At 42.1% G+C, this 27583-nt stretch overlaps 1 protein-coding gene across 1 annotated transcript in view; it reads right to left on the bottom strand.

The window, feature by feature from the left end:
* The window catches only part of gli2 (GLI family zinc finger 2), a 279884-nt gene extending 254909 nt beyond the window's left edge, over positions 1–24975 (bottom strand). The window contains exon 1 of the mRNA XM_003214899.4: positions 24840–24975. The gene's annotated coding sequence lies outside the window, so the exon portion shown is untranslated. The remainder of the gene's footprint in view (positions 1–24839) is intronic.
* Between the last annotated feature and the right edge of the window lie 2608 nt (positions 24976–27583).

Here is a 27583-nt window from a genome sequence, read left to right as displayed (position 1 = left end):
CAACTGTTCTTAAGGATGGGTGATTTTAGTATGCCCAGAAGGTATAGGAAACACAGCTTTTAATTTAGCAAGTAATGACACGCAGCAGAAGAAAATAAGACACTACATCTACTCCAGGGTAGTCACCGCTAAGGTGAAGGGCAGAACAAATTGCAACCGGAAACACCGATGCCCAGACCCCTTGGGGAAGTAGAAGTGTGGTGAACAAAAAGATTGTTTGCCATTACAGGGTGTCCAAAAAAGAGAGGACTCATAAAAGAGAAAGGTTTAGAGGCCTGCACAACTATAAAGAACAAGCAAGTGTTGGATTACACTGGACCAGATAACTAAGATTTTGCTGTATTTAAAGACCTGCCAGTATACCTTGTGTGCAGGCCCATAGAGTACAGCCAGTTTCCAACAATATAACTATTTCCCTCCAGGTTTATATCTGCTTTTCCTTTTAAATCGTAATCGTTGTTTGTTCTGAAAATGACTTTTTTTTTAACTAATAGTCATCCATCTGCTTTCTTACATTATCTGGCTCTGTAAGTATCCCCAGAATGCCACTGTCGATGCTTCTTTAGGATTAGCGAATAAACTCCTGCATCTGCGCACATGCAAGTTTCATAATCAAGTACAGGAAGTCCCCGAGTTATGAATAAGATAGGTTCTGTAGGTTTGTTATTAAGATGAATTTGTAAGTCGGAACAAATACATTTTCAAATGCAACTCCAGATACATACATAGATAGATAGATAGATAGATAGATAGATAGATAGATAGATAGATAGATAGATAGATAAGCTTTGGGTAGCATAGGGATGGGTGGACACCCCTGTGATGTTTGTTTTGCTGTCTGTGTCCCTGTTCAGAAGATTTCACCTCACTTTCTATCCCTGTGATAATTGGATTTTGAAAAATTTGGCTTGTTGTGGAAAAAAGAATTGGTGATAAAGCTTTAGTGGAGACACTTTCCTTCCATGATAACACTTCCATGAGGGGCAGATTTTTCTCACTTCCTGTTGTCTCACCACTATTTGTAACTATGAGTCATTTGTAAGTTGGATGTTTGTAATTCAGGGACTGCCTGTACATACAGTACGAAAAATGAACAGTATATATAGTGAATCACTTCTCTATAAATCATCTAGAAAAGGACTCTGGACCTTCCAGTCCTCCAAATATTTTGTACAGAATTTGGAATTTAGACATCACTAAAACCTCTAAAAATCACTAAAAGCCTCCGGTGGCACAGCTGGTTAATCCGCTGAGCTGCTGAACTTGCTGACCGAACAGTCAGAGGATTGAATTCGGGGACCGGGGTGAGCTCCCGCTGTTAGCCCCAGCTTATGCCAATCTAGCAGTTCGAAAACATGTAAATGTGAGTAGATCAATAGGTACTGCTCTGGCAGGAAGATAATGGTGCTCCATGCAGTCATGCTGGCCACATGACCCTGGAGGCGACTATGGACAACGCCGGCTCTTTGGCTTAGAAATTGAGATGAGCAACAACCCCAGAGTCAGACACAACTAGAATTAATGTCAGGGGAATACCTAAAATCCCAGGCAACATGTGATTCTGGCAATGGTGGTCCAGAAAGAAACTTTTCCAAGCTGTATTTTCACCAACAACTCTAATCAGATTCACCAGGTTTGGGCAATAATAAGGGATTGTGAAAGTTGAAGTCCAATAATATGGAGAACCAGAGATTCCCTTCCCCTGCCTAAAGACACAAAAGGTGTTGGAAAAGAGGTGAAGGAAAGAGGTAAAGGAAATAGGCTAGAAGGGAAAAAGAACAAAAGACCGAGGTGAAGAAAAAAAAAGGGCGATAATAAAACTAAAAGGGTTGACTTCCATCTCTTACACAGATACTTCGAAAAGTTTTTCTTTTTCTCTCTCATTTCTTTGTTTTTCTTTTTTCCTATTAGGTGTCGGCAACTTCTTTGCCTTCAGTTTATATCTACAAACCTTCTATATAGGTTAGATTAGCACCTTCATTTGCATTTCTACCAAATAATTTATTATCTGATCCCAATTCGTTTGCTTTTTTGGAATACCATAATTATTTTTTAGTAAATACGTCAATTTATCCATATTCATTATTTCCAAAACCTTATTTAACCAGCAACTTAAATCGGGGATTTCTTTCTTTTTCCAATATTTGGCATATATTATTCTTGCTGCCGTAGTGAGATAGTTGAAAAGAATTTCTTTGTTTTTATCATTTTCAATGTTAAGCATCCCCAGGAGAAAATATTTTGGGTTACCTCTTTTCTTGAAACTTATTGTTCTCACACTTTCACTGTAAGTTTTAGTTGGAAACCTAATAAAAACTATTTAATAAAAAAAGGTGTTGAACAAGAGCAGATCACATTATCAAAGATCCTACATCACAGTTGACAGCACAGCATATTTGCAGTAAGTGCCAGGGCATCTTATCTCTTTTTGCCTGGCTGCTTTTCCAGTTGGGCAACAAAAATTTGGGGCTCTGAAGTGCAGCTCCATCTTCCCAGCCACTGATTTGTATGGGTGCCCCAAGGATCTTTTCAGCTGGTCTTGTGCTTCTACCCCCAAAACTCAAGAGCAGTTTGAAAGAGCAATCGACACTGTTACAGATAAAGTGAACCTTAGCTCTTGATATATGCTGGTATGGGTTCTTGCAGAAGATGTTGATTGTGCCTTTTTCAGTGTCTAAAACAGTATACACAGGGATAATCTCCAGTTGTGTTTATGCAGGTCACTCAAAGGCTGCCAGACAATGTAAGCTGTGCTGTTGGACAAGCATCTATCTCTTCTCTTAGTTCGTGAAGGGAATGTTCACAGTGGATTTGTGCCCTTGTCCTGAACAATGTCAACTCTTCACTTTTTTTTACATATAATTATTCTGCACATTTTAGGAGCTGGAATATATTTCATAGACGGCATGCTACTTGGGCAGTGAAAAACAGACTTTAAACCTTGAACCTTAAGCCATCGAAATATGAAAACCAAAACATATTATCGTAAGCCAAATGTGACCAATGGATCAATCCAAGGTACTCTTGTGCTTGTATTTGGAAATGACAGACTGAAAGATCATCCATCATAGGATTCATAGGACCTCCAATTTTTGAAAAGCAAAGCTAAAATCGCCTCTCATCATCAGCAATTTTAGGGATATTTATGTGTCAGGTAGGCATTTGCACTGTCCTTAACCCTTGGGTAAGTGGACACAGGAATAAATATGATCAGTTTAAAAACTGCAATGATACAAATGTTCTGCTTTGCTGAAGATCACAAATTACATCAAGGCTTAGTAGCTAAAATTTGTTTCTAATAGTTAGGAAGAATGCAGTAAAAGTGCAGAGCGTTTTTTCCTATCAAACTCTTGCATAGAATTGAGGCTAATTGGATTTCCCCTGTAAACTTTCAAATAACTATCCCCCAATGTTGTCTATTTTAGTTACTTAAAAAAGTTCATTTAAAAAATATTATTAGGTACTTTTAAATTGCAATTCTTCAAGTTTTATTTCATTTTCTTACCAAACCTGCAGATTTTTTAAAGAAACATTTAAATGCATGCCTTCATGCATCAATGATATAATAGAATAAATTGCTTGGGATGTTTAATGAGTTACATAATTAATAAAAAGTAACTTTCCAAGCTTTGAAGAGAAAAGTGGAAGAGACAATAGGCAGAAGAAGTTGTATATATGGAGATGATAAGGAAGAAACTGAGAAATATCTGACGGCGAAAGATGGAGAGATTGAAAATGGTATAGCCTCAGTAATCCAAATGCGCCTGAAGTATTCCTAGTGGGGGATTGGAGGGGAAAATGAAGAAACCTGTGGTCATGTTGATCAGTTTTGGAGATTAGGCTATGCATAGGTAGAAACACAAGGATGCATTGGGTCCTAAATCCTAGAATCATAGAATAGTAGAGTTGGAAGAGACCTCATGGGCCATCCAGTCCAACCCCCCGCTAAGAAGCAGGAAATCGCATTCAAAGCACCCCCGACAGATGGCCATCCAGCCTCTGCTTAAAAGCCTCCAAAGAAGGAGCCTCCACCACAGCCCGGGGGAGAGAGTTCCACTGTTGAACAGCCCTCACTGTGAGGAAGTTCTTCCTGATGTTCAGGTGGAATCTCCTTTCCTGTAGTTTGAAGCCATTGTTCCGCGTCCTAGTCTGCAGGGCAGCAGAAAACAAGCTTGCTCCCTCCTCCCTATGACTTCCCCTCACGTATTTGTACATGGCTATCATGTCCTCACATGAGAGTGTTATTTGTCTACTCTCTCGGTAAAAATATAAAGGATACTTATATTCAATAAGAAGAAATATCTCAACACATGGTGAAAACTTTTTGTAAAAATGATCCACTCCAACAAAATGTTTCACTTTTGTGGACTTTTCTGGTTTCAAAAAACCAAGACATTTGCACAGAGCACAAACCAGTTTTCTGCACAAACTATGCCTGTCGCACAAAACACCAGGGGTTTGTTTTGCACAATATTAGTTTATTTTTAGAGAGGTTCAGAATGGGAGAAACAATCCAAAACTGCATAGAAACTCTTTTAATCAGACAGGTTGTTTTTTTTTTAAGATTTACTTTTCTACACTTCAGTTCCTGGATATGCTGCTTTGAGAAATATGACCTGGAGGTCTACTCACTGCTTTGCTTTATTCAGTTAGAACAGTACTCCAACTCTGTGCAATGAACCTAAGGAAGAGGAGTCTTTCCCAAAAATTTCTCTCAAATGTTTTAGAAGTCTAATTTTGTTTTGATAACACTATGCAACAAAATTTGGGGGGGAAATCTGTTCCTGGTTTGATTATGTCATTTCTTGTTTAATTGTGTGGTACTTAGTTTGGAAGTAGTTGTTATACTCCAGAAACTTCATTTTTGTGACTGCCACAAACTAGGACAGCAGGAAAGGGGCCATTTGGGCTTTCCTGGGAAGCAGGGTGTTTCAGAGTGGAGGGGCAGCCACTGAGAAGAAAGGCCCGCTCTCTCGTTCCCGCCAACCAAGCTTGAGATAGAGGTGGAACTGAAAGGGCCTCTTCTGAAGTTCGCAGGGTCCAGGCAGGTTCGTATAAGGGAATGCGGTCACCAAATAGCCTGAGCCTGGACCTGAACCATCTAGGGCAAGGGTCCTCAAACCTTTTAAGTGTAGGGCCAGTTAATGGTCCCTCAGATTTCCAAATTATCATTTGGAAAAAAAATGAATAAATCCCTATGCACACTGCACATGTCTTATTTGTAGTGCATAAAACCCCCCAACAACATTTATTTATTTATTTACTACCCCACCCTCTCTCACCCCGAAGGGGATTCAGAGCGCCTTACAAGTTGTATGTACATACAATATATTATGTTATTAGCATAGCAAAATATTAGTATTATATATTACTATCTGGTACTATACCGCTATACTGTAATATTCTTAGTAATATTATATTTAATATATAAAATATAATTAATATTATTAAATTGTATTATTATTATTATTAGCCTCCCTGAGTCCCCTATTGGGTGAGAAGGCCGGGGTAGAAATACTGCAATAAATGAATAAATAAATAAATATTGTATTGTATTACATTATAATATTATTATCAATATTATATGTAACACAATATGTCATTTTATTGCCATAGCACAATATTAGTAAATGAATGAACAATATAATATTTAAAAATAAAAACAATTTTAACCAACATACTGTAAACCTATCAGGATTTCACTGGGAAGTGTGGGCTTGCTTCTGGCCAATGAGATAGTCAAGTTAAGTAGGATTGTTGTTGTTGTGTGCCTTCAAGTCATTTCAGACTTTGGGTGAGCCTAAGTCTAAAACTGAGGGCGGGGGCCAGGTCAATGACCTTGGAGGGCCGCATCCGGCCCCCGGGCCTTAGTTTGGGGACCCCTGATCTAGGGCTTTAAAGGTGAGAACCAGCACTTTGAATTGTGCTCGGTAACAGACTGGCAGCTAGTGGAGTTGCTGCAACAGGGGAGTTGTCCGCTCCCTGTAGCCAGCCCCAGTGAGCAAACTGACTGCAGCTCTTTGAACCAGCTGAAGTTTCCAAGCGCTCTTCAGAGGCAGACCCACATAGAGCATGTTACAGTAATCCAGACGGGATGTAACTAAGACATGTACCACTGTAGCCAGATCTGGCTTCTCAAGGAACAGGCGCAGTTGGCGCACAAGTTTCATTTATACAAAGTCCCTCCTGGCCACCGCAGATACCTGGGCCTCCAGGTTCAGCGCTGAGTCCAGGAGCACTGAGTCCCTAAACTGCGGACCTGTGTCTTCATGGGGAGTATATTCCCCCATCCAGCACAGGCCGGATCCCTATTACCTGGTCTGCTTTCTGACTGACCAGGAGTACCTCTGTCTTGTCTGGATTAAGTTTCAATTTGTTTGTCCTCATCCAGTCTATTACTGATGACAGGCTCAGGACAGCTTCTTTGACATTAGGTGGAAAGTAGTAGTAGAGTTGGGTGTCATCTGCATATAGGTGGCATTACACTCCAAAACTCCAGATCACCTCTCCCAGCGGTTTCATGTATATTTTGAACAGCATGGGGGACAAAATGGAACCCTGAGGACAATGGTCAGGGATTCGAACAGGAGTCTCCCAGCACCACCTTCTAGTATGGCCCTCCAGGAAGGACTGAAACCACTGTAAGATAATGCCTCCCAGTCCCATCCCAGTGAGACAATCCAAGAGGATACTATGGTTGACGGTATCGAAAGCCTCTGAGAGATCCAGGAGAGTCAATAGGGACACACTCCCTCTATCCAGCTCTCTGAGTAGGTCATCCACCAAGGCAACCAATGCTGTCTCTGTTCCACAGCCAGGCCTGAAACCAGATTGAAATGGATCTAGATAATCTGTTTCATCCAGAAATTCCTGGAGTTGGGAGGCCACTAAGTGGTGCAAGACCTTGCTCAGAAAAGGGAGGCTGGATACTGGCCAAAAATTATCCATTATAGAGGAGTTCAGGAATGGCTTTTTAAAAATATAGACCTCAGAACTGCCTCATTTAGGCAAGTTGGAACTTTGCCTTGTTCCAAGGAGGCACTAACCACCACTTTCACCCACTCTGCCAGTTCCCTTCTGGCTTGTTCGATCAGCCAGAAAGGGCAAGGATCTAGAATACATGTGGTAGCTCTCACCGCTCCAAGGATCCTGCCCGTATCCTCAGGCTGCATAAATTGAAAGGTATCCATCAAAACTGGACAAGCAGGAGCCAGAGTTACATCCTCATTGCCAAACCAGCTCAAGCTGCAGTTTGCAGTAGTTCTGTTTCAATACACTGATTTCATGTTTGCAAAAGAACAAAATGAAAGTTATCAAATAGTACAGAAATGTCTAAGAGGCAAAATTTCTATAAGTGCCTGAAATTAGAATCAAATTTGCTTAGTTTCATTAGTTCACTTCACTTAACTTCACTTTATTTCTTTATTAGTCGCTCTCCACCAGAGTGCTCTGGGTGACTTACAATTTAAAATATCATTCCACAATATAAAAACATTCAACATAAAAACATTCAACAGTGACTATTTGGCAAATTAGATCTGATTTACTTAAATGCACAACCAAACAGCCAGGTCTTGAGTGCTTTTCCAAAAGGTCGCAACTCCAACATTGCTCTAACATATAGAGGCAATGAGTTCCACAGAATTGGAGCATAGGCCAAAAAGGCTGTACGCCTTGTAGCTTCCAGGCGTACCTCCCTAGGGCCCAGTACGTATAGGAGATTTTCCTGGGAGGATCGAGGTGACCACTAATGAATAAAAGGAATGAGGCAGTCCCTAAGATATAATGGTCCTTGGCCATTTCGAGCTTTAAATGTTAGGATCAGTATCTTATAAGAGATCCGATGTTCTATTGGTAGCCAATGCAGTTGTTTTAGAATCGGTGTAATATGGGATCTTATAGATGATCCCGCTAGCAGCCTGGCTGCCGCATTTTGGACCATTCGGATCTTCTGGGTTTTTGTCTTCGGAAGGCTGGCATATAAGGCGTTACCATAATCCAACCTAGTGGTGACTGCTGCATGGATTACCGTTGCCAATGCTTCTGTTGAAAGGTAGGATGCCAATTTCCTTGCCTGGCGAAGATGAAAAAAGGCCTGCTTACTTATGGCAGTGATCTGGGCCTCCATTGTCAGCGATGAGTCCAACACAACCCCAAGGCTTTTAACAGTAGCAGACGGAACCAGAACTTCCCCATCAAAATCAGGCAGTGACTGGATTAACTCTGGTGGCTGGCCGGGCCAGAGTATCTCAGTTTTTGCGGGATTCACTTTTAGTCTACTCACTTGCAGCCAACTCATCACTGCTTCCAAACACAGCTTAAAGTTCTCAGAAATCATGGTTGTCCCAGGTTCGAGACGCAAGTTAAAACTGTTTTTTAAAAGGAAGTGAACAGGACGAAAGAGGACAGTTATAACTTTGCAGGCAAAGCTCCTCTTTGTCTGTTCGTTGGAAGTAAAATAACTTACATTATGACCATGGAGAAGTGAAGCAGTTCAAAGTGGTGCCACCAACATGACCACATCACACATTATAGTCCCCAAACTCACTGTTAAAGAACTTTTGGATTTATTGCACACCTGGAAACACTTTGAATACAGATTCAAAGTACCTTCAGCTTACTAAAAGGTTCCCCCCTTTTAAAAAAAAACCACTGGTCACAAATGATTTGAACGCTGGTTTGAATAAACATAGGATGAGGAACACTTTTGTGCATGGTTGGGGAGGCTGCATTTTGTGTTATGAGCCTCATGTGATAAGGTCCTAAAAGAAATGGGTGTGCCACAACATTTGATTGCCCTGAGGATACTGGATAAGAGGCTACCATCAGAACAGAGTACAAAGAAACTGAATAGTTTTCAGTTGGTAAGTGGATCATGCAAGGCCACATTTTATCACTGCATCTGTGTGCTGAACATAAAACTTGTGTGCTGAACATAAAACTGGAAGAGGCTCAGAGGAAGAAGGTGTGAAAATTGGAGGAAAGTATATCAACGATTTAACATATGAAGATATGATAACACCATAGTAGTAGAAGAGAACAGCAAAGACTTGGAATAATTACTGAAGAAAGTCAAGGAAGAAAATATAAAAGAAGTTTACAGTTGAACATTAAGAAAAAATAGTGACCATAGGCCATTTACATAACATTAAAGCAGATGATGAAGACATTGAAATAGTTCAAGTTTCTCCATAACTTCGTTAATCAGAATGGAGATTGCATTCAAGCAATCAGAAGAAGATAATACTAGACAAGACCTGAAGTGTCAAAATATATCAATTAATACTAAAGTTGGGATTGTCCATGCCACCATAGTTCCAATTTTTATGTATGGATGTGAAAACTGGACAGTGAAAAAAGCTGACAGGAAGAAAGGCTTGTTTGAAAAGTGGTGTTGAAGAAGATTTCTACAAATATTTTAGATTGTTAAAAACACAAATAAATAAGTCCTAGAGCAAATCAAGCCTGAACTCTCTTTAGAAGTTGAGATGAAACTGAGACTGCCATACTAGAAAATTCAATTATGCTTAATAAGGTAGAAGGCAGTAGGAACAGCAGAAGTGTCCATTCCAGATGAATTGACTCAATCAGGGAAGCCACAGTTCTGAGTCTGCAAGACCAGAGCATGGCTATTGATAATAGGGTGACTTGTTCTCATTCTTAAGATTGCCATAAGTCTAATGCATGCCATCAGAGTGGAAAAAATCAATTTATATCTCCATACCCAAAAAGGGAAATGCTTAAGAATGCTCAAACTTCCGTACAGTGGCACTTATTTCCCATGCAAGGTAATGCTCAAGATCCTACAAGGAAGACTCCAGCAATACATGGAGGGAGAGTTGCCAGATGTCCAAGCTGGGTTCAGAAAAGGCAGAGGAACAAAAGACCAAATTGCCAATATCTGCTGGATCATGGAGGAAGCCAGGGAGTTTCAGAAAGCATCTATTTCTGCTTTATTGACTATTCCAAAGCCTTTGACTGCGTGGATCATAATAAACTGTGGCATGTTCTTGGTGGTATGGAGATATCAAGTCACCTTGTCTGTCTCCTGAGAAATCTGCATAAAGACCAAGTAGCCACAGTAAGAACAGACCACGGAACAACAGACTGGTTCGATTGGGAAAGGAGTACGGCAGGGCTGCATACTTTCACCCTACCTATTCAACTTGTACGCAGAACACATCATGCGACATGCAGGGCTTGACAATTCCAAGGCCGGAGTTAAAGTTGCTGGAAGAAACATTAACAACCTTAGGTATGCGGATGATACCACTCTGATGGCCGAAAGCGAGGAGGAGCTCAGGAGTCTTATCACCAAGGTGAAAGAAGAAAGTGCAAAAGCTGAGTTGCAATTAAACGTCAAGAAAACCAAGACTATGGCAACCACACCTATTGACAACTGGCAAATAGAAGGAGAAAGCGTGGAGGCAGTGACAGACTTTATATTTCTAGGCACGAAGATCACTGCAGATGCTGACTGCAGCCATGAAATCAGAAGACGTTTACTTCTTGGGAGGAGAGCAATGGCCAACCTTGATAAAATAGTGAAGAGCAGAGACATCACACTGGCAACAAAGGTCCGCATAGTCAAAACAATGGTATTCCCCATAGTAACCTATGGATGTGAGAGTTGGACCATAAGGAAGGCTGAGAGAAGGAAGATAGTTGCTTTTGAACTTTGATGATGGAGGAAAATCCTGAGAGTGCCTTGGACCGCAAGAAGATCCAACCAGTCCATCATCCAGAAAATAATGCCCGGCTGCTCACTGGAGGGAAGGATATTAGAGGCAAAGTTGAAGTATTTTGGTCACATCATAAGAAGACAAGAAAGCTTGGAAAAGATCGTGATGCTGGGGAAAATTGAAGGAAAAAGGAAGAGAGGCCGACCAAGGGCAAGATGGATGGACGGTATCCTTGAAGTTACTGGCATGAACTTGAAGGAACTGGAGGTGGCGACGGACGACAGGGAGCTCTGGCGCAGACTGATCCATGAGGTCACGAAGAGTCGGAAACAACTGACCAAATAAAGAAGAAGAAGCCTAAGTCAACTTGATAGCAAAAATAAATATATTTGTGCCATATATATATATATATATATATACACATACACACACACATATACACACACACACACACACCGTGAGAACGACAAATAATGCTTTAAAATATAATGAATAGGCCTAAATATCATAACTTGTTATTGAGTAAATCATAGTAACTGTAAAGTTTCCATTTGCATAATATTAATTCATGATGGCATCTAGAACAAATTAATCACACCCAGCTATACAATGTCTTGATTTATGCTGCAGGAGGGAAAAATTAGGAGGACAGAATTAAATTGACAAGATGTACATGCATCTGGAAGCCCAAGGTATTTATTTCTCCTCCACAAAGCATCAAAACATCTAAATTATGAAAAAGGAGGTTGGGCAAGAGCCTCTCTGTAAGTAAATCACACACTTAGTTCATACACACATACACACTTGCCATTATTGATGTCAAGCACAGTAAAGATACTCAAGGAAATCATTACCATTCATAGCCACTAACGGCCATTAAATCTCAATCAATTCAACTCAACACAAGTGTACTTCAGGGGCCCTTACAGTTCCTTACAGATGCAGCTCAAAAAGTCCTGTCTGACTTATTGCATTGTCCTCCACACACACACAAAAGGCTTGCCAAAGGGTTCCTCTGAAAAGGAATTGTTGTCTTTTGAAACCATTGTTCTATTAACTTTTTTCTGTACTCAACTGTTTTAATTTCTTTCTATGGTACTAAGGACAAAAAATAAGATTTTCTTTAAACCCCACAAGTCAGAAGAAGAAATATATATTAATGTTAGATAAGAAGCTCCCTTTTATGCAGCTAGAGGAGATGGGTGGTGCTAGATATTTGAACATTTTCCAGTTTTCCAGGTGTTTTTAAAATGTCCCAGATTCTCTCCTCCTCCCACTTTCCTCCTTTGTCTTCGGTGTACTTCAGTTGCAGCAAACTGGGTTCAAAGTGCAAAAATAGCTTCCATACATCTCACTAGGGGGTAAAGGAGACAAAGTGCCAGAATCCTGTAGATTTGGGCAAAAGGAAAACTGCTGTAGTTTCTCCTAGCTTACAGTATGTGTTCTTCTGTTTGCAATCTTGACTACAATCTGATGTTGCTTGGCCATGTGTGTTCTGGTTTCCATCTATAAAATTTTGAAGAATTTAACAGGCTTTTCAACATAGAGGCACAAATCAAATTAGATTATGATGAGCCTCATCATCAGATGAGGAAACTTCTACTTCTTGTTTGTGAGTAGCACACAAGACAAGTCAAACATGGATGTTGCATTTGAGGTTTGGTTATCCTGATGATGAGCTCTGTGTTACCATTCCTCAAATACGCTAGAGCAGTGGTTCTCAACCTGGGGTCCCCAGATATTTTTGCCCTACAAATCCCAGAAATCCCAGCCAGTTTACCAGCAGTTAGGATTTCTGGGAGTTGAAGGCCAAAAACATCTGGGGAGCCCCAGGTTGAGAACCACTGCACTAGAGTCATAAGACAAAAGCTAACCATGGATTTATACTCTGGCTTGTTGGTGAACCAGAGATCCTAGTTCATATATGATGTTAAAGAAATCCCTGCTGGGGATGCAATTTATTTGGTTCTTGCATATACAGTGGAACCTCTACTTAAAGAGTGTCCTAATTCAAGAGCATTTTGACTTAAGAGCTATTACTTGGCCTGGGTTTCGCTTTATATAAGAGCAGTATTTTGAGTTAAGAGCTAGTACCAGAGGGAGTGATAGCATGAGAGTAAAAATCTTCAGGGTACAGCGGAGCATCCTCTGTGTCTAGTGCTCTTGTCCGCTTTGGGAGACTGCTGTCTGCTTTGCTCTTATCCGCTTTGAGGAACTTTGGGTTAGTTGATTTTGTGTGGTTTTTATTCATGGTCTGTTTAACTTCGTGTAGAGAGAGAGAGAGAGAGAAAGGGGGAGACCAGGAGGGAGGGAAGGAGGCTGGAATGAGTATAGTATGAAAAAATGATGCTTTTGCCTCTTCGCTTTGTGCTTCCTTGCCACAACTTTGTGCTTTTACAATTTTAAAGTTGATTTTTCCTTTTTTATTGATTGATTGATTGATTTACAGTATTTATATTCTGCCCTTTTCACCCTGAAGGGGACTCAGGGCGGATCACAATGTACATGGCAAACATTCAATGCCATACGACAGACAGAGACAAAGACAAATGTGAATGGGCATTTATACATTATTTGTTATTTATAAAGTAAATTTTCTTATTTGAAAACATGTAACAAAAATGGTGGGAGGGGCAGAACAGATTAATAGCATTTCAATGCATAAGAGCATTTTGAGTTAAGAGCTCAGTTATGAAATGAATCCAACTCTTAAGTCAAGATGTCACTGTAGTTGTAGGAATGTTTTTGTTGGCTTGTTTATAAAATTGTGGATTGGTTGTGATCTCAGAATCTATTTCTTATCTCCCATTAAGAAAAAAGGGTGAGTGGGGGTTTAGTCGAATGGGTGCTAATAATGCATATGAACTGTCCCTGAAAATACAGTGAATGTATGATGGGCCATGAATTACATCACTACTTATGCTACTAGTATAGCAACCAGCCACAACCTATGGGTGGCACATTCTGCAGTGATTTTACTAATTCCAAACATTAAAGAGATGGTATTATCTAAACATGCCTTTTGCTAATCCTAAATAGGTTTCATCCTGGCAAGGGTTTAAACGGGAGATAGCCAAGAGACCTATGTAAGAAATACAACATTATGATTTACAGTATTACAGGTTAACATCATCAACTGCATAGAACACTCATTTACATAATTAATCAGTGATTCCTTATAATTTTCAAATTTCCACAATCCTACAAGTAACCTCATTGGGTCTACACAAGATATACATTGAGGCAGTCTTGAGACATGTTAAGGTATTCAAAAGATGGGTTGATGAAGCAACATCCTTACATGAGGATCTATTTGGGATGAATTGCTGTAAAACATATATACCATTCTAGCAGCATTTTCCCTTAGGTGGTTTACAGCGAAGCTATGTTGTTTACTACCACTTATATTCCTATTTTTTTCTAAGATACATTGAGATTTCACTTTTCCTCAAAGAGAACCCAGTATGGTGCATATTAGTCAGAACACTAACTTCTATCCCCCTTCTTCATTTCTAGCAACAGGTAATCAGAAATATATATACTCCAATTCCATTTTATCTACCAATCTTAATTTTATTCTACTTTGTTTTCAGATGAAAAAAACTAAAGTGAATATTAAAGATAGTAAATATATGCAATCCTGTACAAATTTTGTGAAGGTCTGAAAAGAAATATTAAGAGATCTATTGATTTTTTGTGTGTGTGTCAGGAGGGACTTGAGAAACTGCAAGTTGCTTCTGGTGTGAGGGGATTGGCCATCTGCAAGCCCAGGGGATGCCCAGATGTTTGATATCTTATCATCCTGTGGAAGGCTTCTTTCATGTCCTCACATGGGGAGCTAGAGCTGACAGATTAGAGCTCACCCTGCTCCCTGGATTCGAACTGCTGACCTTTTGGTAAGCAGTTTAACCCACTGCATCACCGGTGGCTCCTAGATCTATTGGTGAACTATGTGAACTATGCTCAGTAACCAAGTTGCTTGATAATCATGTGCCTTATCTCAAAAAAAGTGTGTTTACGTGTGTTTATCCTTTTATAAAAATTTAGCTGAGGCATTTGGTACTGTACAAATTACCAAATACATGAATGAAATAAATAGGAGAATTTGTATTACCTCTTTCATTCCAAGAAAAGCCCTGCGTATCAAGGTGAAGGAAAAAAAGTATACATCTGAAGGAAAACTGTATATCTTATCATATACAGGATTTCTACTATCTTGCTATACATATACTAACAGATCAGAAGAGGCACGAAGCCTGTATCTCTCTGTGTATATGTTGTATTTCACACATCATTCCTGAAGCCCCATTTAATTACAGGGTTTGAATCCAACCAGGAGCAAAAAAAAAAAAGCTGCTTTTCAGCTAAGCCACCTGAGATCATCCAGATACTGAGACTGTTTGTAAGTTAACAAAAACATTTGCATCATAAAACACACCATGGCAGTACAGAGGCAAGGCAGATGTGGAATGAGCAAAGATCAGGGCACTAAAACAATCGGGGCTGTAAATTACAAACTGGTAATCTGCAATCATTGAGACTTTGGTTTAAATGCCAGGCAACAAATGGGCTTCATTCTACTCAAAGGAAACACTTTTTTATCATCTGCAGTCCTGCAAGTAGCAGAGGCTAGAGTATCAAAAGAGAGAGAAAAGCATTTATAATTGGGCTTTCTGTAAGGTCAGGCACATTATCCAAACTTTTCCCCCTTGAACAGTTAGCAGTGCAGCTGTTTTCTGCACTTTCTACTGTAGGTCTTACAGTAAATACACAATAAAGAGGAGATTTCTAGCTCAAAGGTTGGGGGCACAGGCAGCAGGGGGTGGCAAGTGGGAGGGGAGATGGGATTCAACCTAGTGCTAAAAGTCCCTTTTATTTCGCTGTTGTTTTTGGTTCATTAAATTTTCCACAGATTTGCAATGAAGAAAACATGATCAATAAACCTTGACAAAAGTGAACGTGTGAAAAAGGCAAAAGAAAGGCAAAAAGGGGGAGATAAAAGTGATAGCCTGATTGGAGTTTTCGGAGGCAGATGACCAAGAGCTTTGCATTGCTGAATAATCTGAATAGGCCATCATTTCTTTGCAGCTTTTCACTTTCTTTCTTCTTCGGACTGTTGGAACTCTTCACTCAATACAATAGTAAATGCACTGAAACTGGTTTTCTTATGCTAATGGATGGGGATCGGTACTCAGAGTTAAAACACACTTCCCACCAATGCGTTTCCCCCTTCTCTCACTCTCTCTCTTTCCCTCCCTGCTCTTTTATAGGAAAAAAAATACATTAACCTATTCAAGTTCACCCAAAACGTCAGAGCTTCTTGAAGCTTATCCTCACAGATGCACAAAATTAATGTGAATTCTGCCTTCGCCCCTCCCCACCTTCCTAGCAGGGAAGAAGGAAAAAAATCTTGACTCAGGGTAAGGCGTCTTTTAAGTGCCTCTCAGATGGGAAAAATCAAAGCTGTGAAGCAGGAAGGAAGGGAAATTTTAAAAGATCAGAATCTAATATTTCAGCCAGCAGTGCTTTGTTAGGGACGCAGTTCAGTATTAGGATGTCTGGTCCCTTAAAAATAATTCATTTATTTTTTTTAAAAAAAATGTTTTTAAAAGAAAAGTTAAACTATCATTAGTAGGCCCTTAGGTTCATATTACTATTTACAGATTTTAGTGAAAAATTTAAACACCCCTGATTTTCCTCTCAGGGTCTAGCACAAGGATATCTTCACCTTGTTACATCATCAGATGTCCAGCAGAAACAAAAAATAAAATTTCTCCACCGGTCCTTAGGACGTAAATAAACAGTTTCTCTCAGCTATACTTCCATTAGATTCCTAGACAATATATATTGCCTTTATACTTTATTTAAAATCCACATAGTGAGTGCTGGCGATTACTTTTTTATCTGCCTAACAAGCCCTGGTTTGCTGAGTACTCCAAAGAAAATGGTTTAAACAAATTGCTGCCTCCTGTGATTTAGACTTGAGTACCATATTGTTGCCTGTTTTGAGCCCCCACTTAATTGCCCTATAAGATCCGTAAGTGCCCAATGAGTGTGCAGAAGTGTGCAAGCAAGGCCTATAGATCATTAAATAAGATTTTTGCTGCAGCAGTGTGGGTAAAGGAAGTAATTACCTCTCGAGATTCAGTTTCTGGTCAGTGTTTTTCCTCGAAAATGCTAGCAAAATAAACTCCAATTCTTGCCTATATTTACCCTGCTTTCGAGTGTATGTCAAGCACTTTTCAAGTAAATTAACACAGCACAGTCAGATAACAGAACAAGCAGCTCAAGTGCAAACATCCACAGCCCAAGATGTATTAGAGAGAGCTTGGAGTTGTAATTAGATAATAACAGTATTTTTTTAAAAAAAATCTATTTAAAATAACCCTTGTCTCTCCTTTTTTTTAAACCTACTTCTTCAAAAATCCTTAGCTAAGTCTGTTAAGTGTACTCATTGTAAGGAAAGCAATTGACGGGTGTTTGCTACACAAATAAATATAGAGTTTGGGGTGACTGTGGGCTGAATTTGCTTTCTTTGCTAATCTGTACTGGAAACTCCAATGTGAACAAGGCACTTCTGAGAGTACAAAAAGCTTGAAGGATTTGTGTATCTTTCAGGACACAGTGCAAACAACTGGCTTACAGTAGGCCACCAGGAGCTGAGGGAGCAAGGGTGGGCAATATCTATTCAGTTTCTGCAAAAGTCTTCTTATGTATTTAGGAGGGAGATTGTTCCTATAAAAAAGGTTCCTTATAAAAGAATAAGAGGAAGGTGATTGTAAAATGTTCTTGCAAGCCAAATCAAATCAAACTGCCATTGCAGTCTTGCTCTAATACCGTAATATTTAAATTTAAAAGTTTAAATCTACATTCCTCCTCTATAGCCTACAGATCTCAAGACCCGCATGTACCAAAGCAGATCCAAAATCACATATTTTAAACCACAATACAGCTAAAAACAACAATAATGTATTACAATTGTCCAATCCAATAAGCCCTCATTGGCATTTTTTCCAACCCAGCATTACAATTGTATTACAATTGGTGAAAGTGGTTTCCTGTGTTTTAAAAATTAACAGTATATGCACCAGAGTGTTTTGAAAATTACCACAATGATCAATAAGATTTCACTGGAAATGTACAAAGCTGCACAAACTTATACAAACTCAAGGTCAATGAGGCCTTACTTTCAAGAAAATTGTAAAGATTACAGCCCAAGCCCCATTTAAATCAATGAATTTAAGCACACATAGTGCTCTGCTGCACATTTGAGATTCTGAAAACAGATTCTGAATCTACCGTCATGTGTCTCTACTACCAGATTTTTAAACTTTCCTTCCAATCATATTTGCCTCTTTACCTTTCAGTTTGTATCTCAGAATACTATCTCCACCATCTTCTCTCTCTTTTACTGTCTTGTATTAAAATATTATTTAGATCATAATCCTATGATCAGATGCACATGCATCTATACGTATTTATCCACCTAGCCTATGGTCAAGCAATTTATAAATGAATAAATATCTTTCAAAAATCAAATATTTCATTTGATTTTTTAATGTTGAAAATATTCCTCTATATCTTTTGTCACAACATATATTTGGCATGATTATCTATTTGTACCCATTAGGGCAGCTTTTGAATATTTAAATCTGAGTCTGGTTGCTTCAGCAAGATTGGGTTAGATCTAGATCTAGAACCATGCTTAGAGTGCAGGACAGAAATTACACAAAACCGAATTGGTTCTCATTGTTTTCAGTGGGTCCACTCTTAGCACGATTACACTTCAACTGGCTGTTCCTTTGCACGCATTTTAAAAAATATATACCTATTATTTACACAAACCTTCCAGTTGACAAATACATTGTAAAAGGAGAAAAAAAATTATACGATCTGAAGAGAAACCAGAGCACAACTGGAATCCGGAGCATCTGTAAGATCTAAATCTTGCAGATGCTCCTCAAGATTTTTCTTACATAGAAAATGTTTACTCCAGATGCTTTGCATCAAGTGAAAAACTAGAAAGATCCCGCCAAATCTGTGGTAAGTCATGAAATAGTGATTTAGATCAGGACAATCCAACTGTAATCTGGACATGCAAATTCAAGTGAACGATGTGCTTCCCCCTTTAAATGAGTTTTAGTTTCAGTAATACATGGATCTTCAACTGTGGACATTTATACAAAAGGCTACACCCAACCCTATTCTACCTTTAATATATGAAGAAAGGGAGCTATTAAAGGGATGTTGGAAACTATCCTCGCAATATGTTTTCCTTTGCAATACTAGGCATTTCTAGGCACTTCACAGTTACATGCTTAAGGCAACAAAAAGATTAAGGACCAAGTAAATCTTCCTCTTCACTTGGCTTTAAATATCACCAGCTTGAGAAACACACACAGGAGTATTTTTAAAGGTTCACTGAAGAGGAGCAGCTCAGTATCAGTTGAGTTTCCACTGCTGAAAAATTATGGGAAGGGCTGTCTAATAACTTTTCAAAACCTGCCTGACTTTTAATTGCCCCACAAAAAAATTCTCTAAGGGTAATTTGTTTGAGAGAGGAGGGAAAGGCAGGGATGGAGGGAGGGAGAGAGAAAGAAAACGTATTGCCAGATGTGAAGTTAGAATCAATGTGCCATTTATTTTGAGGGCAAGTCAAACTTTGACAGGTGTCAAAAATTTCTGGCACTCTGGACAACATGCAAATCACTCCAGGCAAACATTTTCACACATACGTCTCTCTTTCTCATGCACACCTTCACACAAACCAACAACAATCCAGAGACTACCGCATAACCAATATGCAACTATTGACATGCCCGTTATAAAGTTTCTATCTATCTATCTATCTATCTATCTATCTATCTATCTATATCTCACTCTAATCTAGAAAACTTACTTTCCCAGGTGAAAGTTAGTTGTCTAATCTGTTTTCCTTGCAGTTCAAAGTTAGTAAATTTGTTTTACATTGCTTTAAAAAAGTCTTTCGCTTAAATCTAAGGTAGCGAGCACAAACAAATCAAATCAGTAAGTCTTTGCAAGAAATCTGTCTTTTCCACTTCTGTATATTTTGGATTTCATCGTTTATTTACTCTAGTCTTTTGGCTCTGGGTCCAGGGGACATGCCAATACAATATTTGTTTAAATGCTATTTTATGCAGCATGCAAGAGCAACGTTTACTTTCAAATTCTTGGACATCCCCAGAGACCTGATTGCATGAAATGGAGAGAAAGTTTTACAACTGCCCCTTTTTATCTATTACAGTCAATAATACATAAACTTCAAAATCCAGGGATACACATGGGTTGCAAAGGCATACCCAAATACACACAAGAGGAATATATATATATAAATAAATGAAACGAAATTAAAATAGACTTCTAGTGTTCAGTATAGATTTAGTCTTATAGGACTAATGATGCCTTCGCTCTAGGCAGAGGCATCATTGATCTTGACTTGATAAACTCATTTGGGTCAATAGGCATAGGATTGGGATGTTAGACTGCAGTCTTCTGACCACTTACTCAAAATAACACCCATTGCACACAGTGGGATTTAACTTTCTGAATAAACATGCCTCAAATCCTATTAAAATCAATGCAGCTTCACTCTGCCAGAACTGTGCCCATAAGCATATTCCGTTGAACCACACATGGAAAGCTAGAATCTATATACTGTACATCTTTTAAATATTTCTTTTACTTTTTCTTCCCACACCCACTCCATGTGTTATTTTGATGAGCTCTCAAAATACTGTTCTTTTCTGCTATGAAAGATGACAAACAATGGTATGAAGTTTTGTGTGTTCTCCTATTCACAGATGAGATATATTAGATGGGGAATGTTTTAATTCTAAGTTTTCCAGGTGTTCCTAATTTCTTGAGCAATCCAGGCCTTCATAACATTTCTAAACATAGCTTGACAAATCCAAGAGTCAGGATCTGATGGTTAGAATCTCCGCTTGAATCAATGGTACTTAATGACGTGTGAATTTACCAAGTTCCTATGGACCCCATGTTGTTAGGACTGACAGCTGGGCTGAAGCCATAGACCATTGCTGGCAAAAATGGTAGTCCCTGGACTGGCATAGGTCCCCGTCCCATTGGCTGCCCATCTCTGGAAAGTTTCCAGGAAAGAAGGAATGATATACCCACAGATATAGAAACCTCACTTGCCTAGTTTCCAATATACCTCACAATCTCTGAGGATTCCTGCCATAGATGTGGGCAAGGAGATAATACTTCTGGAACATGGCCATACAGCCCAGAAAACTCACAGCAACCCAAAGAAAGAATCATAACCAATGGGCACAGATTTAATGCTGGTCCCTGGCACTTTGAGGGAAAATAATTGCCAATCCACTCACATCAGAAGCACTATCAGATTCCTGCAGATCCTGAACACCTTACTGAATGAGATCCTTACCTCCGAAGTGTCCCTGTATACATAGATCTGAAGGGGTATGGTGCTAGAAAAAATTAATGTTGGTTGCTTACACTTTGGGGGAAAATGCCAGTCCCCTCACATTAGAAACACTGCAATGGATTATGAGGAACAAGATCCCTGCAAATCCTTAACACCGTACTGAAACATATACTTCTCTGTATTTTTATTTAATCTTTGGGGACATGGCAAAGACTTGCTAGGAAGAGTAGGGGGCTTTGCAACTTGAGGTTTCTAACTTTGAGGAACTGTGCAGAGCACTCAAGAAACAGCTTCCTAAGATCCACAGAGACACTTGCAGGAACACCTCAGCAAGCAAGAACCCAGAAGTGGCAGGCTAAAACCCGAAACCTTGATCAATGGCTGATACTGGATGAGAAACTCCTTCCTGGGCACACAGAAGATTGGGCGACTTGGAGGGTGTTGGTCTGGCAAAGCCAATCTTAGGAAATGGGACCACAAAGTGGAGACCACAACATGCGAGTGTGGGGAAGAGCAAGGTAAAGGTTTTCCCCTGACATTTAGTCTAGTCGTGTCTGACTCTGGGGGTTTGTGCTCATCTCAATTTCTAAGCCAAAGAGCCGGCATTGTCCATAGACGCCTCCAAGGTCATGTGGCCGGCATAACTGCATGGAGAGCCGTTACCTTCCTGCCGGAGCAGTACCTATTGATCTACTCACATTTGCATGTTTTCGAACTGCTAGGTTGGCAGAAGCTGGGGCTAACAGTGGGAGCTCACTCCCAATACTACAATGCAACCTGAGCCCTGCCACATGCACAATGGAGGACCTTCCTATAGCAACACCAGAGGCACTCCAAGCGGCCAGCTTCTGTTCAAAGGAAAATCTAGTCTAATGCCAAGTTTTTAACTTTGTGTTTTTAAATATATTATAATTATATACTCAATTCGCTTCTGACACGATAGATACGTAAATAAATAAATAAATCTAGAACAGAACAGGATGAAAACAAACAAACCCTTCTGCAGGGAAAGTGTGATTCAACTAAGGATGTGGAGAGCCTTTGAAGGCAGGGGTGTTTTGGTTTAGTCAGGAGGTACAGTGGAGGGGTAGATCTGGTAAATTGCCCCCCGCGGGCCCCTCCAGTTGCAAATCTTTGGGATCCGAAGAAGAGTGAGTGGAAGGAAAGAACCCCATGGCCCTCCCGACCCTTAATAGGACTGGCGCCCGGCTCCCTCCATGCCTCTCCCCATCACACCGGCATCAAGTTGCAGCGGCGGATTTTTGAAATTCCTTCACAAACAGACTTGATGAAAGATCGCAAGGAGAATGGGGGGGGGGGGGGGGGGAGAGAGGCAGGGAAGATTTTGGAGAGGCAAGGACTTCGCCCAAAAAGAGATACAGCCCCCCCCCCCCCCCAAGCAAACACAAAACTTCCGAGCCACTTCCCTCTGAAGAGGTCTGAAGAAAAAGCATTTTGCGTCGGAGGGACCCCCACTCACAAGAAGGAGAAGCCCTCTGTGCCCAAGAGCGGCAGCCACACACTGGCCCTACCGAGCATCGCATCGGCAAGACCCCAAAGGGAATCCTATCGAAGACGTCTCACTACTTTCCGCCAAGAGGGAGGAATCATGCTGGAGTTGGAAGAGACCTCGTGGGCCATCCAATCCGACCCCCTTTTTTCCAAGAAGCAGGAAAATCGCATTCAAAGCATCCCCACAGATGGCCTCATAGAATCATGGATGAGACCTCATGGGCCATCCAGTCCAACTCCTTTCTGCCAAGAAGCAGGAAAATCACATTCAAAGCACCCCCACAGATGGCCACCCAGCCTCTGCTTAAAAGCCTCCAAAGAAAGAGCCTCCACCACACTCAAGGGCAGCGAGTTCCACTGCTGAACATTCAAAGCATCCCTGACAGATGGCCATCCAACCTCTACTTAAAAGCCTCCAAAGAAGGAGCTTCCACCACACTCCGGGGCAGAGAGTTCCACTGCTGAACAGCTCTCACAGTGAGGAAGTTCTTCCTCATGTTCAGGTGGAATCTCCTTTCTTTCCTGTAGTTTGAAGCCATTGTCCTGCGTCCTAGTCTGCAGGGCAGCAGAAAACAAGCTTGCTCCCTCCTCCCTATGACTTCCCCTCACATATTGATACATGGCCCTCATCATGTCTCCTCTCAGCCTTCTCTTCTGCAGGCTAAACATGATAGAAGAGAATCATGCCCAGATTCCTCCTCCTCTTTTGCCTCATAGAATCATGGATGAGACCTCATGGGCCATCCAGTCCAACTCCTTTCTGCCAAGAAGCAGGAAAATCACATTCAAAGCACCCCCACAGATGGCCATTCAGCCTCTGCTTAAAAGCCTCCAAAGAAAGAGCCTCCACCACACTCAAGGGCAGCGAGTTCCACTGCTGAACAACTCTCACAGTGAGGAAGTTCTTCCTAATGTTCAGGTGGAATCTCCTTTCTTTCCTGTAGTTTGAAGCCATTGCCTCCTGTCCTAGGACCTCATCACACTAGAGCTTGGATCCACTTTAGAGAGGGGCCTTTAAACAGCTCAGCCAGGCAGGTCCTCACCAAACTACAAAACCCAGAACCTGCAGGAGGCAGAAATCGGATTTAAAGTGGATCCATGCTCTGGTGTGATGAGGCTGCTAGTCTCCAGAGCAGCAGAAAACAAGCTTGCTCCCTCCTCCCTTATGGCTTCCCCTCACATATTGATACATGGCCCTCATCATGTCTCCTCTCAGCCTTCTCTTCTGCAGGCTAAACATGCCCAGAAGAGAACCATTCTAGAGGAAACAAGTGAAGGGAGCAAAGAGCCCAATGGAGACCCAATGGACCACAACGACCACTAAAGGGGAAGAGGATGAGGAGAAGGAAGGCTGTAGCCATTTTTTTTTTAAAAAAAAATCTGGTTTACTCATGAATTTTAACTGATTAACCAAATCCACATGAGTGTCCACTGTAGCTTATCTGTCTTGAGTGTCCACTGAAGTTTATCCATGGAGCCTAATTTCTAAATTATTTTGCTTTATGGAACTACTTTTCATGAGTCGCTAAAAAAAAGTTTCAACTCCTCCCCCCACCCCCACACCCCGAATTATTTTTCTGGCTATGGCCCTGGGAGGAGGCATTAACTCCAAGGTGGAGTTTGTCAAGCACCCTCCCAACCGAAAGCCCAGCCGGACGCGGAGGGTGGTGGTGTTGAGGAGCAGCAACCTGCTCCCCGAGTTGGAAAAGTTCTCCCCAACTTTCCCTCTTTGTTGCCTTTCTCTCCGAGAGCCCCCCCCCCCCCCCCCAACCCCGTCCTTTCCCCTCGCGCGGCTGAGGCGAGGCAAGGCGCGGGAAAAGTAACTTTTCTCCTCAACTGAGGAGGGGACGAGGAAGGCGGGAAAAAGGGCCCCCATGTAGACATTTAAAGAGAGCGGTGGCTTCCCATGCGGCTCAAGGGGACCCCGAAACACCAGCGGAAAAGGAGAGGAGACTTAGGACCTCATCGCAGTAGAGTTTGGGTCCACTTTAAATTCACTGTGGCGGGGCTTTAAAGGAAAGTATCCCGCAGGTCCTGTGCCTCACCAAACTACAAACCCCAGCATTCTGCAGGAGGCAGAAACCGGATTTAAAGTGAAGAGTGAAGAGGGAGGAAGAAGAGACTTGAAAGGGGGAAAGAGAAGGAGGAAGGAAAGGGATTGAGGAAGGGGGAGAAGAAGGCACCGAAGGGGAAGGAGGGAAGCTGAGGCACAACTTTACCCGAAGAGAAGTTTTCAGGCGGGCAGCGGCTCCCGGGCAGGGCCAGTGGGCGCGCGGATCCCCATCGCCCGCTGCTTCCCGCTCGCTTTCCTCCCTCCTCGGCTGCTTCTCCGCCCTTCTCTCCCTCGGATGCGCCCCCTTTCAAAGCCCTCCAAAGGCAGGCGGGCGCCGGCGTGGCTGCTCTTTCCCGGGACGGGACTTTAGCAAAGTCTGGGGCGCTGCTGCTGCTGCTGTTACTCCTCCTGCTGCCTCTTCGTCCTCTTGCTCTGCAGACGCGCCGCTGCCCTCCTGCCATCCATCATCTTCCGAGGCAGGACAGCCGCACAGGCAGGGAAGGAAAGAGATTACGGGAGAAGAAAGTTTCAGAAACACACACACACACACCCCTCGGAATCAAGAAGCGGGAGAGAAGGATCGGGGACCAAACTTTTTTCTCCCTCTCCTCTCTCTGTCTCTCTCTTCCGCACTTTGGGGCTTGCTTTCAAGTCAGATGATCTCCGGAGCCCAAACCCATTGCCTGCTCTGTTTGGCTCCTCTTCCCCGCCTCCTGCGCCTCCTCCTCCTCTTCTTCCCCGCCCCGGGAGTCCCTGCCCTCGCCTCACAAACCCAGGCGGGAAGCGAGAGGAGGATGAGGAGGAAGGAGCCCACGCAGGGCGAGTGGACAGGCCGAGGGAGGGATCCCTCCCTGCGGGGAAGGAGCGGGGGAAGCTCCCCTCGCCCCCTTTGCGCCCTCCTCGGATCCAAGAAGACCCCAGGGGTGCATCTAGACCAGGCATGGGCAAACTTGGGCCCTCCGGGTGTTTTGGACTTCAACTCCCACAATTCCTAACAGCCGTAGGGCCCAAGTTTGCCCATGCCTGATACTATAGAATATATATATATTTCTTTATTTACCCCATTTGTACCCCGCCTTTCCCCACCCCAGAGGGGACTCAAGGCGGCTTACACATGGCACTTGTTCAGTGCCTTCAGAACGCATAGCAGACATATGTTTGACAAATTAAAATTCATACAATGATATTAAAACCTTATTTATTTATTTACAGTATTTATATTCCGCTCTTCTCACCCCGAAGGGGACACAGGGCGGATCACATTATACACACATAGGGCAAACATTCTATGCCCATAAACACATCAAACAGAGACCGAGACAGACAGACGCAGAGGCAATTTAACCTTCTCCTGAGGGGATGTTCGATTCTGGCCACAGGGGGGAGCATCTGCTTCATCATTCACTCTACGGCACTTCCTCATTCCAGGTCATAAATTAGTTAAACTTGCCTCCCCACATTTTTTATAAGTGTACCTTATTTCCTACTTGATAGATGCAACTATCTTTCGGGTTGCCAGGTCAGCAACAAGCAGGGGCTATTTTTTATTTTTAATTGACGGGTGCTCACCCCGCCACGGGCTGGCCTCAAACTCATGACCTCATGGTCAGAGTGATTTATTGCAGCTGCTCAACAGCCTGCACCACAGCCCGGCCACCTTAAGGTAAAGGTAAGGGTTTCCCCTGAAGTTAAGTCCAGTCGTGTCTGGCTCTGGGGGTTGGTGCTCATCTCCATTTCTAGGCTGAAGAGCTGGTGTTGTCCATAGACATCTCCAAGGTCACGTGGCCGGCATGACTGCATGGAACGCTGTTAAAACCGTACAATCAGTTAAAATCACACCATCCAAAAATCCTAGCCTAAAGCCGCTCCATGGTCATTGCACATATTACACATCTATTATTGCACTACGCTCTTATCCAAAAGCTTGATCACAGAGCCAGGACTTCACTTTCCTTCTGAAGGCTAGGAGGGAGGGGGCTGCTCTTATACCGCTAGGAAGGGAATTCCACACCAAGGGGCCATCACCAAGAAGGCCCCAACTTTCATCCCCGCCAGCCACACTTGCGGAACAGGCGGGATCGAGAGCAGGGCTTCCCCAGGTGATCTTAATCTTCCAGGTGGTTCATAAGGGAAGATATGTTCGGACAGGTAAGCTGGGCCAGAACTGTTTAGAACTTTATAGGCTAAAGCCAGCACTTTGAATTGTGCTTGGTAGCAGACTGGCAGCCAGTGGAGCTGGCGCAACAGGAGATGCGTGCTCCCCGTACGCCGCTCCGGTGATCAAACTGGCTGCCGCCCATTGGACCAATTGAAGCTTCCAAACAGTCTTCAAAGGCAACCCCACGTAGAGCGCACTGCGGTAATCTCTATGGGATGTAACCAGAGCATGGACCACTATGGCCAAGTCAGACTTTCCAAGGTATGGGCGCAACTGGTGTACAAGTTTTAGTTGGGAAAAAGCTCCCCTGGCCACCGCGGAAACCTAGGGTTCCAGGCTCAACAATGAATCCAGGAGAACCCCCAAACTTCAGTGTGACACACCTTTGTGCGCCATGGCTCCATGCTGTGGAATCCTGTGGTCCTTGATGTGGTGAGGCACTTGCACACCTTGCTGGGGAAGGCTAGAGGCCCTGTAAAACTACAACACCCAAGATTCAATGGCAGTTGAACTGCACTAATCCTACAGTGTAGACTAGGGCTGCCACACTCATTTGCCTTCAGGGCCACATCAGCCTTATGGTTGCAATCAAACCATCCTTGAATCTCTGTGTTGCTGTGGGTTTTCCAGGCTGTATGGCCATGTTCCAAAAGTATTCTCTCCTGACATTTTGCCAACATCTATGGCAGGCATCCTCAGAGGTTGTGAGGTCTGTTGGAAACTAGGCAAGTGGGGTTTATATATATATAAGG

Source organism: Anolis carolinensis, chromosome 1, assembly GCF_035594765.1.
Source record: "Anolis carolinensis isolate JA03-04 chromosome 1, rAnoCar3.1.pri, whole genome shotgun sequence".
Classification (NCBI taxonomy): domain Eukaryota; kingdom Metazoa; phylum Chordata; class Lepidosauria; order Squamata; family Dactyloidae; genus Anolis; species Anolis carolinensis.
Note: the sequence above shows the minus strand (reverse complement) of the source record. Positions and strands in the feature narration are given on the sequence as shown.